Consider the following 11470-nt stretch of genomic DNA (forward strand, 5'->3'; position numbering starts at 1 on the left):
GAGCAGAATGAAAAACCCCGTAATCACCTTGGACTTAAAGAAGCTGAATCCACACGGACCTTTGCAGCAGCTATCTCTGGGTTCCCAAGACTCCCAGGACGCCTGGCCAACGGACTGGTGGGATCTTGTTTTCAGAACCTGGACATCACCGCTTTGCTTTGCCTTGCCTAGTTGTGCATATACTCAATAAAATTTTTCTGTTAGAGGATGGACTGTCTATTCAATCACCACCTGCTCAGCTGCTCACTACCCAGGCTTGTAACTTTGACTACACTGGTAAAGTGAAATTCTGGTAAAAAGAAAAGATGTGGGGTTTTTTCCCTTTTATAAGTCAAAATCCCTCACTTGCTTTTTGTCTGCAGAATATTCACTGAAACACAAAGATTTCTGCCTTGGGCTGAAGAGTGGGACTCTGAGCTGGTGCACAAACCCACTCCCCTCTTCCATTCTGCCTCTCCCCACCTGCCTCACCTCCCTGCCTCTGAATCCAGAAGGAATATACATATGGGGTCTCAAACAATCTAAAAACATTTGGCAATTGCAAAAACTAGATTACCGCCTCATTTGCTGCCCACGTGTCTGATCTCATCTCAGACGCCTTGGTCTCTCTGAGAAGGGGGGGTGGGGGGGGGGATTCTGCAGACAAAAGGCCCTTTGCCATCCAGGCTGAAATAAAAAGATTAAAGAACTGGCCTTTAACCCAGTAGGAACTGCTGGGCTAGCTCAAGAAATGAGTTTAAACCCCCACTTTTCACAATCGCCAGGCTGGGAAGCACAAAGAAACAGCATATTGCCACAGCACACTTTTTTAAAGAAAAGTGGAACTTCAATATATGGGTTTGATAAAGACACTTCTCCTTAAGAAGCACACATTATAACTGAGCTCATGAAAATGTGAATAAATAAATCACTGTCTAAAACCACAGAAACCCTTTTTCCCCCTGCAAGCACCACGAAAACACCCCCTTCACCCTTGGGACGGGAGGCTGAACTCTCCCCCCAGCCCTCCCACCCACCTGGGAAAGGGCCGGTGCCTGGTGCCCTCTATGCTCTGCTGCTCCCTTCATATTACCCATAACAAAGCCTCACAGAAAACACATGGCTATTTTGTTTAAAGCACCGTTCTTACTTGTTAACACTTTACATGTTTCATGAGAATTCATTTCCCTGTGAATAATTACCCCTTTACACAAAGCCTTTACCCCCCTCTAACCTGTTTTGGGAGCCTGGAAGGGGAAAAAGGAACAACAGAAAATTCACATTATCCACTCTGCAGTCCCAAACTTGCACTGGGACAGTGTGGCACAGCAGGGGTTGGCCCCGGGATGGTGGTATAGCCATAGGGAAAGGAGTTCCTACATCTACACGCAGGTTTTAGCTGAATGCAGACTCCTGCACGGCTGCTGGATGCGGCAGCATCCTCTGCAACTGCAACGAGCTGCTGCCCTCTGCAGAACCAGCACATGCATGCATGTAGGTTTGGAAGGTTTGCAAAACTATGACATTTTCCCCGCTTTTATTGTGTCACTTGTTTATCACCACAAACCAAGGAGGGTTGTTTTCTCAGCAACAGCAGTGTCGCTGTGGCTGCGAAAACTTTGGGTGCAGCTGCGGGCAGGACCTTAAGCCAGAGGTTTTGTCTGCTTTTCCAGTTGTTTCATGAAAGATTTTACTCCAACTTGCCTGCTTTTCTGAGCCAAATGTGTAACACGATTGGATTTATTCCATTTATATCCCTGTCCTCTGTGCTCTGGAGCGGCAGGGAGTCTGCCTGTGCAGAGCATGCAAGTTGTGGCCTGTGGAAACCCCCAACCCATTTGCAACGCACCAGCCTTCCTCGGTTCCAGCTAGGTAGATCAAAGAGGTGGTTTTCAGAGCTAGCTCAGCCTGGCTGCCTCCACTTTAGGCTGAGAAGATCAATGTGAGCAGGTCATTAGCCCCACTGGTCTAGTCCTGGGGGTAGGAATTCAGATTAACTTTTGAAAAACTAGGGGCTAATGTGTGGAATTTTGACTCAAGTGGAAGAAATGCTGTAAAAATAACCCTTGGTGGTGACAGCAGAAATGCTGGGGTCCTCTGGAGACTCTAAGAGCCCCCGAGGGACAGGAAGGTACCAAACACATCATTTAACCCAAGAAGCCTGTCCTCCAGAGGATATGCTTATCTCTGGGTATGTCTCATGGAACTTCAGGGATGCTCTATTATTTCTCTTTGGTACCTGCTGCAGAGAATCCTGCCAGTTTTGGGATGTGCTGTGCAGCCACGTGGAGGTGCCACTGCACGTCCTCACTCCATGTGAGCAGACATGGAGAGTCTCCATCTCCTCCGAAGCAAAGGCGAGGGGCTACAGGTAGATATCTAGATCGTGGCTGCATGGGGCCACCTCTAGAGCCAGTCCTGGCGTAAAGACCTAACAGCTACCCTGAACCTATACATCCCACATCGGCTCAAATCAAATGCAGAAGGAATTTGAGCTTGGGTTTTCCCCTGGCTAGGCTTGTACTTGAGTGTGTTGCTCAGAAAAAGCTCAGACTTTGATTTCCCAGCCCCAAACACGTTAGCATCATTGTATTTTCATGAAAATGTTCCAAAAAGCATGGAATTTTTTTCAGGGAGTTCTTCCTCTGAAGCCCTGAACGACTGTCAAGGTTAATTTCCTAACTCCTCAGGCAGGGCCAGGCTGGCAGATGCCTGTCTGTCTGAGCTCTCTGCCACAGCTGCCTCCCCAAACCCATCATCAGCATTTGACCAATGTCACTCTCCAGCGTGAACTTCGCCTTTCAGACTCAAGGCTTGGCCACAGCTCTCCTTTTTCTACTCTTTCCCTCTCTATTCCCTCTTTCCCACCTCTAACCTTTATCCCCTTCCTCCACCAGGTGCTTTTCACCTTCCTCAACACCAGTTTTCTTGCTTCTTGAGCACAACTGTCACTCAAAATCATCCTTCAGGACTCCTGGCTTTGAGCACAACATTGCAAAGCTCTCTTCCTTCACCCAGCACCTACAAGGTGCCTGCATATTCACAGAGAGGGGATTCATCTGGCTTAAAACCTCTCAGTGCTGATGTCTTTCAAACCTCATGCATTTTGTAAGCCACTGCACATCAAAGGAATTCTATAAAAGCAAAAGTAGTAGCAGGCAGATTGATACCCCGGAGGGTTCGATCTTGATGCAGCACTTGACTGTCTGCTGCAGTGCGCAGGTTGTGACCCCTCTGTAAGATAACTTTAATGGCTGAGAACAAACATTTTACTCCCATCAGCCCTGCATAGCGGTGAGGCAAGCTGTCCCCCAGTTATTTTTGCTCCCAGGAGTGTTACTCCACCCCAGAGCACGCCAGGCAATTCACAGAGAAGCTGGATACTAGCCCCAACTATTTACACTCTGTAAATTTACTGTAGACACGACCCAGTATAGCAGAGCAGTAAGAAGGGAAGAGCGAGAAAGCCCCAGGGACAGTGATACAATCAGACGGTGATGTACTGCAGCATGCTATATCCTGGCTCATCACAATTTATTATGTATGGGCAGGATGGAAAAAATGAGTTTTAGGAGGCGGAATAAAGAAGAGCATCAGGGCTCAGAGGCACAATGAGGAGAGTTGGTTTGAGAGCCAAAAAGCTGAGTCGCTCATCTGGGATATGGGACAGATTCTGGCTTGTGGTGATTTTTCTTCAGCTTTGTAGAGTCCCAGAGAAATTCTGTGATGTGCCAGCAATCAAGCGTGAAGGGAGATGCTTGATTTATTCCTCACAGCAGGCTCAGGAAGCGATCAGATATACATCAGCCTAGCTGAGAAGGGGTCATGAATAACTCAGCAGGGAGTTAGTTTACTCTTAGGAGTGGTGAAATGACTGAAGTTACATCCCACAGAGGGAAATGGAGGGAATTCTTATGGGTTCACTCATTTTCTTGAAAAATGAAACAATAGAAACAATTTCCAATTTTGAGAGAGATCTAGCATTGGCACGACTGTTGAGTTTGGTAAAGCTTACACAAGACAGTGCAATTAAGAATTAGGCAGTCTAGAGCATGGGGCAATCAAAATGTCCTTGTTCCTCCAGCTGTTCTCAGCATTTCCACCAGTGGATGAGAGTCACAGGTACCTGGAAAGAGAACAGAAAGACACAAGGTTACTTGGAATAGTGCAGGCTAGAAGATATCGGGGAAAAAATGAACTTTCAACTACGTTTCCCTTTCTTCCCAGCATCTCTAGAAGTAATGCAAGGCTTTATTCCATCGAGAGGAACAGGAAGTTGGTGATATCTGCACAAGTGAAGGTGGATATGCCATTTGACCTGATCCGAGAGCAGAAAGCAGCTGTAGGGCATGGACCTACGAGGTGAGCGATGGTGTGAATCTACAGCACATCGGCTGCTCTGTGGAAACTGCTCTCTCGAGGCTTGTACCGCAGCGTGTGCACAGAGTGACTTCTCCCTCAATCAAACTGAGGTATGTTACTCATATTGGTCCTGGAACAAGAGTACACAATTGGCCAGCAAACCCATGACCTGTTTTGTCTCCTGATAACTTCTCTGTGCAGCTGGACACAGATTTACAGGCCTGGCCCTCCCACCTCGTTTCGCCACATGGACTCTGTCCCCTGTATGCCCATGGAGGCTGCACCGGTCCATGCATAGTCACGAACCTGCATTGTACATATATCCCCCTTTCCACCCCTCAAACAGATGAAGGCTTGTCCGGTATGATAATGAAGGTCCTGGCTGATACCAGCACAGCAAGAGAGGAAAATGGGAATAAAAATTCCCTATCTTTGGCTATATGCAGTCAGTACTTTAATAGAAACCTTTATTTAGCTTGTTCATGCAATTCCAGCAAATTATTCTAGTATCATCCTTCCAAATGCATTCAAAGGACACAGGCTTGCATAGCAATATTCTCTGCACTTAATGTATCTTCTATAAGACAAATGCGTTTTGGCTGTGTATACTGACACAAATATTTTCAGAAACCCATATAACATCAGGCATTACTGGGGACAGAGGAAAGCAGCAAAGACAGACTCACCTCGTTGTCGGAGCCAAGTGTCATTCAGTGGGGAGAGAGAGACAAATCCCCATGGCTTATGCAGCAAGCACTCCCAAGGGAGAGAAGGTAGACACTGACCTTTACAGATTTCCTCAGCCACCCTTAAATTGATTAAAGACCAGAAGTTTCAAACCCGGAGGCCTAACACAATGCACCCAAATCTCTTCTTAGACAGTTCATTGGATCATCTTTGATTTTTAGTGCTACTGAGCAGCAGGTAGTCAGCTGTTCTCAAAACTAAACACCTTTTTGAGGTGCCTACAAGGGGATACAGATGCTTATTTATTAAGTTTCAAGACTGCTTAGGCAACACTGGCTTAGGCTTCCATTTGCTGATCTCCTCTGAAGTCTCTTGTATTCATCAAATGCCACATGAGCATATTCTGAAGCATATACACTACAAATCTATCTCACTGGGGGGCTCCCATTGCATTATCCTTGCTCTCCATTAGCAAACATTGCAGTAATACTATAAAGATGCCTGCTTGCCTCTGTTTGCCTAAACAAATAGCATCAGAATACTCTATAAAACATTGCTAAAAAAAAGAAAAAAACTGAAGACTTATATGCCTCGACAGCACATCCACCCACAAACAAGTACTGCCACAACAGTGGTGGTACGTCTGTCCTTGCTTCCTTGATGCTTGTTCATAAACCTGACCGATAATCTTAAAGCAGTTAGGTGCCAGGACTAACACGGAGCAGTAAGATCATAATGAAAGATGACGCAGCTATGAGATGAGCGTTGGAGAGTGGACAAGGCTACATGGTGGAGGTCGAGATGGGCACCAGCTGGCAGATGTTGTCTCAATCTCCTTTTCTCCACCAACTCACACTTCTTGCTCTTTTGAGTGCAGAGCAGAAAGATTAAAGGCAAGCTGTGCACTGGTGTACATACCCTGCACCCGGCGAGCCCCGTTTGCAGCTGTGTGGCAGGCAGCGCACTGGCTCTGCTCAGGCTGGGTGGCACACCACGTTCACCACAGGCACAGCGCTCGGGTCGGCACACCAGCACTCGTGAACTAGCGCGGCTGGTGCGTGCGGTCTGATTTCTTCATTTGCCGAGCTAGAAAAAAGAAGGATTAAAAACAGATGTAAACAAACCAGAAAGCAGGCAGCAAGGCAGCTGGCATCACCTTCTCCCTCAGGTTTGAGAGAGGTTTTTCTTAAAACAAAGCCCCTTCCATACAACCCTCTCATTTTGAGGGCAATTGTAAGAAAACAAGTACGTACCACCTGCGTGCTTAGGCTGTGAGTGCAGATAACCTCACAGAGTGACATAAAATAACTTAGCAGGGAACAGACACTCATCCTGAGAGTTTTCAAAAACTATCACAGATCTGTAAGTGCTTAAACAGACACAAATGCCAGGAGCACTAACTGCTGACCATTGACAGAGGGTCTCAAACCCCAGACTTTATATAAACCTAAAGGGGTAGGCTTTATGTCTGATGTTGCTTTGTAGGATGCAACCCCACTATCATGATCTTGATTTCACATTGGCTTCCCAGGCATCCTCTTCTACCCTGAGCATAACAGCATGGAGCAGGGAAGGAGCTCACGTGTGAAAGAATTGCCGACACACATTCAAATTTGACTGCTACATGCAATACATGTGCAACAGGTGCCTTCCCAAGGGGCCATGAGGCCTCTGCATCATGGGTACCACCGACATGAGCTATTTGGCCCAGGAACCTCGGTGCATGCACAGATATTGCTGCTGAAGGCAAGCCTAAGTGCTGTCTGAGAGAAACCCATGCGAGCCGAGTGCATCTTGCATGGTCCCTTGAGCTGGGCTTGCGTGAAGCTACAGCACCAAAATTGCTATTGACCTCTAAGAAGTGAGCAAAAGAGCCAAATCTTGCAAGCTGCTGGGAAGCCTCATTTCAGTGGTCACACACTACCTTGCCCTGGTGACTCATTTGACCAGACAGTGATGCAGCTGGTCTCTTGGTGTTGCAGCAACATGGGGAGTGCAAAGGAAGAGAGGCAGCAAAACTAGGGTGAAGCTGAGCAAGGCAGAGTGATTTTTTCTTTTTTTAAAGCACAATAGATGGATTTGAGGAAGGCTGAAGGCAGGGTAGGAAAGAACTGTGCTGATGCTGAAAGCCCTCACAGCTTCTCCCATCATGCTCTTGAGGCACAGACTTCATTTGTGCACGAATGTGAGGACAGACTTCAGAGTTTTGAGTAACACTCTGAGGAGAACATGTATATATACCATGGTACTTCAATGTGTTATTTACCATTGACTTATCACTGACATGGAAGAGTGAAGAGAAACAGAAATCGTAATTTCTGCTGACTACAAAAGGGAAGGTTTTACCACTGTGGCTCAGAAATAGCATCAATAGACACTGATACAATGCAGTTCCAGAAGAAACATTTTGAAGGAAAAATCTTAGCTATGAGCAAGAGGTAGGTATCATAGTCAACATATTTCTCATACAGCATATTATCAATAACTGTGGCTGAGCCTGTGGACCTTGAATTTATAACGAAGATGGTTTGGAAACAGCACTTAGCTCTGGGGAAAACAACTTTATTTCTACTGTTTCTTAGGTTAGTGCTCAGAACATTACTGTGAACAGTTTCATTGTTAGTTCTAAGAAACCCTACTTCATTTTAAAAGTTTCTTTTAAAACTCCCCTCCCTCCCACACACAGAGATTTTCAGTTTTCCCCACAGCTCTCAGAGGAAAAAAAAAAAAGTACCACTTCTTTCACATTCCCCCATTGAGATTGTGGTTTTATCTCAAACTTTCACGTCTCAAGTAGAGAAATAGCAAGGACCTGAGCCTGTCAATGCAAGAAGAAAAGGTCTGTGACCTAAGGGTCTGTGGTTTTGCCTGGTGTTGTTGAGTATCAATCCTACAATGAAGCCCAACTGTGAAGCAAGAGGTACTCAGCACATTGTGCAAGGTAGGCTCCTGCAGGTGTTCAAGACTTGTGGGAATGTCAGTCACTTGTGGAAATTGAGATTTATGCCTGCACCCAGCCTTCCACCGTGGAGCAGGAGTGATTGCCAATGCACACCTAGGAGCAAAGCTGGGCAGGCAGTTTGCTGTAGCTCTCTGAAATCAAAACAGAATTTTCTTAAAGTTCAACAGGAATCAATGCCTAAACTTTTGCTCTGCCAGCAGAGATTTATTGGTTGAAATAGCACTTCATTGCTTTCAACTGTAAATCAAGCTCTTTGAAATAAAGGACAGTAGCTTATTTAGAGATGAGAAACACTTGCTCTTTTTCCAAAGCTTTCCCACAGAAAGATTTATGGCACTGTACTTATTTATGGTTTCTTATTAGTTTTTTTGTGACCTGTTTTTGTGATAACTGCGTTCATCCCCAGTTCAAGCGTACAGTCAAGAACTGCTACAGCTGGTCAGGGTTAAAAAGATACTATGCCTAGCTGCTCACCACCTCACTCTGAAAATATACGCAGGATAGGAAACAGGTACAGCTAGGAAGACAACAGCAGAGCTGACAGGGCTGTAACCTCCTCCCTCAGGTCATTTCCACCAGTGGATGTGAAGAACCACCAGCAGCTATAACATGTTAAGGTTAAAAAAGCTGCAGCTGGAAGAGCTCATCTGGCACCACATTCTTGGCAACCTGTAAATCACAGGAGAAGCTTGTGGAAAGGCTGGAAAGAGAATCCAAATCTTCCAGTCCTCATCCTGGTGCTTTCATCTTGGTGTTCTGGCTGATAAATACAGCCGTTAAGCACACTGTCAGCTTCCATGTTGTTGGATGGCAGTGCTGGCCAAGAGCGATATACTGAAAAAAAGACCTTAATTTAATTAAGCTGTAATAGTCCTCTTAACTAGCTCAAACAACTGTTTTACACTGTAATCTGATTCCACAGACACGTGGTAAATTTGAGATGCAGCTCAAGGCATTGCATTCAGGTGATTTACACTGATTTCAGTTGAATGCCTCTCAACCTTTATGGAAATATGCCTGGACAAGTTAGCAGGTTAGATATGACAAGGATATGTCTCATAGGCCAGCGGTGGGGTTAACTTCCCATGTGTTAGTGTTCCCCAGTGTGCCCCACTGAAATCAGAGCCTGAGTCCAGGGCATGCAAGGTGACTTTAGTGCTTCTCCCTTTTGTTGCAAGATTTCAGATGAGAACCTTCCACCATGAAAACAACTTCCTGCTCACTTCACAGGATGCAGAAAGAGATGTCCTGTTTCAGTTGTGGCCTTTTTCAGACAGACCTTGCACTAGGATCTTACTACAAATTTTTCACATACTGCAGCCAGTCATGAAACCAAAGTATTAAAAGTCACAAAAAGCAAAACAAACTATAAAAAAGTGACAGTATTTTGCATGCCCTTATGGAGAGTTTAAGCTGATCTGTTTGCCTGTGAATGAGAATAGCGGATGCAGGGACACAAGGATGTCCCAGGGATGGTATCCTTCAGGAGAAAGGAGGGGAAACTGGCAGCAGCAGTCTGCTTCAGGGGCAGAGCATGGGCAGGATAAAGCTGCCACAGTACCATTCTGCACCATTTATAGATGAAAAAAAGAGGCCTTGGAAGAATTAAGTACTTGATCCAGGTGACCTGGTGAACCAGGGACCGAGCCAAAATTGAAATGCAGGAGTCTTCACTTAAGCCGAGTTTAAAACAGCATTTTTAACCTTGTTTTTCTGCTCTGCTACATGTACACAGTTTTAACTTGCCTTTTTGATATACAGCAGTTCTTTCATAAGGCCAAGCAGCATGCAAGTTTACTGAAAGAGGAGACAGGTCAAATTTAGTGCTGTTGGGCCTCCACAGAGGAACCCTCATATGTGCATAAAACACCACTGACTCCAAGGGGTCTCTGTGTAGATCAGCAAGTCCTTCTGCTCCAATGTGACAGAAAGATCTGTGACTTAATTTGTTTCTCAAATTAGAACTGTACTGTTTTAGTGGTTTTAATGAGGAACAGATGAACAGAATTAGCTTCCACTACACACAGTGTGGATTCCTTTGCTACTAAGAAATGAAAAAAAGACATATTTACAGTAAAAGGTAAATAAAGTCATCGATCTCTGTGCCTAGCATTTCAAAGTGTCTAGCATGTAGATAACTACTGACACAAATATGAAAGGCTAGGAACAAGGCAATGAGGAAACACATGAACAATAATAATTATTTATGACCTTAGAAAATTGGATATCACTTACCTGAATTTGAGCTGTGAGTCACTTCTGCCAGATGAGAATCTGCTGTCTCATTCACAGCATTTACATCACAGATTAATAATTTTTTCACCACATGTGGCAAGAACACTTCTTTTGGGATCTTATCTTTCATGTTTGATATCAAGAAACTTTGTTTAGAGCTATTCTACGTAGTGTGTGCAACCGGTTTCCAGTGGATGGGCGAGGAGAGCATGGAGTTCACGTACAGATTTGGGAATCATCACTGAAAAAACCAAAACCATCTCCTTGTTCTTGTCAACTCTTGCTTTCACCATATTTTGAGATCTATTAATCTCCTGACTTCCAGAAGTGCAACTCTTATTTCAAAAGCAAGTAAATTAGCACTTATTTCCCTTCAATTAGTCTGTTCCTTGCGTAGAAGTGGAGTACTACATTGTAGCCTTTCCATCTGCTGGAGGTCTAATTGTTTTCTTAGACTGACTCCCTAAGGAAAGGAGGCATACGTGACCATATGAAGGAAGGGTTCCCTACTAGTAACTGTGAAAGACACTGGCCATATTTGCACAGCCCTATTTGACAGTGGCACAAATATCAAAGAGATCTTACAATGCCTAGTTTGCTGAACTAGGTGTCCTGAGAGAAGTCATTATTTGTCTTATATGGGAGAGAAGCTGCAGTGTTGCCCATGTTATTCTCACAGCAAAGAGTATATATAGGAAAGAGTGCTTGAAAACCTCCCTGGTTACACTGTAGGTCAATACAAGCAGTCTGCAACTGGCAGCTTACAACAGCTCACAACTATCATCAACAGTTAGCATAAGTAAGTTATGATTGAACCCACTCTCTGCCCAAGTAAATAATGAGAAAAGCAGTTATTAATGTGTGACTTTAGACTCCATCAGACAAGCAAGGGCTAAGGAAAGCCAGGAAAAGAGTCCTTGGAAACATACAGAAAGGTATGTAACTCCTGAGCGATGAAAAAGAGCCACTGAAGAAAGCACAGGCATTATCAGCCTCAGAGACCAGGAGAGATTAGGAAAGGGGACCAGAACAAGGACCCTATATACACTTTGAACTTAAAGCTGAATCCCCATGGACCTCTGAGTTCAGGTTCCTGAGACTCCTGACCAACGAGTTGTTATTGGCACCTACATGCTCCTGCTCAACTTTTAGTTGTACATGCAACTAGTTAAGCTTGTCTGTTAGAAGATGGACTAAGCTATTTGACAGCTCAGATGCTAACTACTCAGATTTATAACTTTACCA

This window comes from Accipiter gentilis, chromosome 3 (genome assembly GCF_929443795.1).
Source record: "Accipiter gentilis chromosome 3, bAccGen1.1, whole genome shotgun sequence".
NCBI classification, from domain to species: Eukaryota; Metazoa; Chordata; class Aves; order Accipitriformes; family Accipitridae; genus Astur; species Astur gentilis.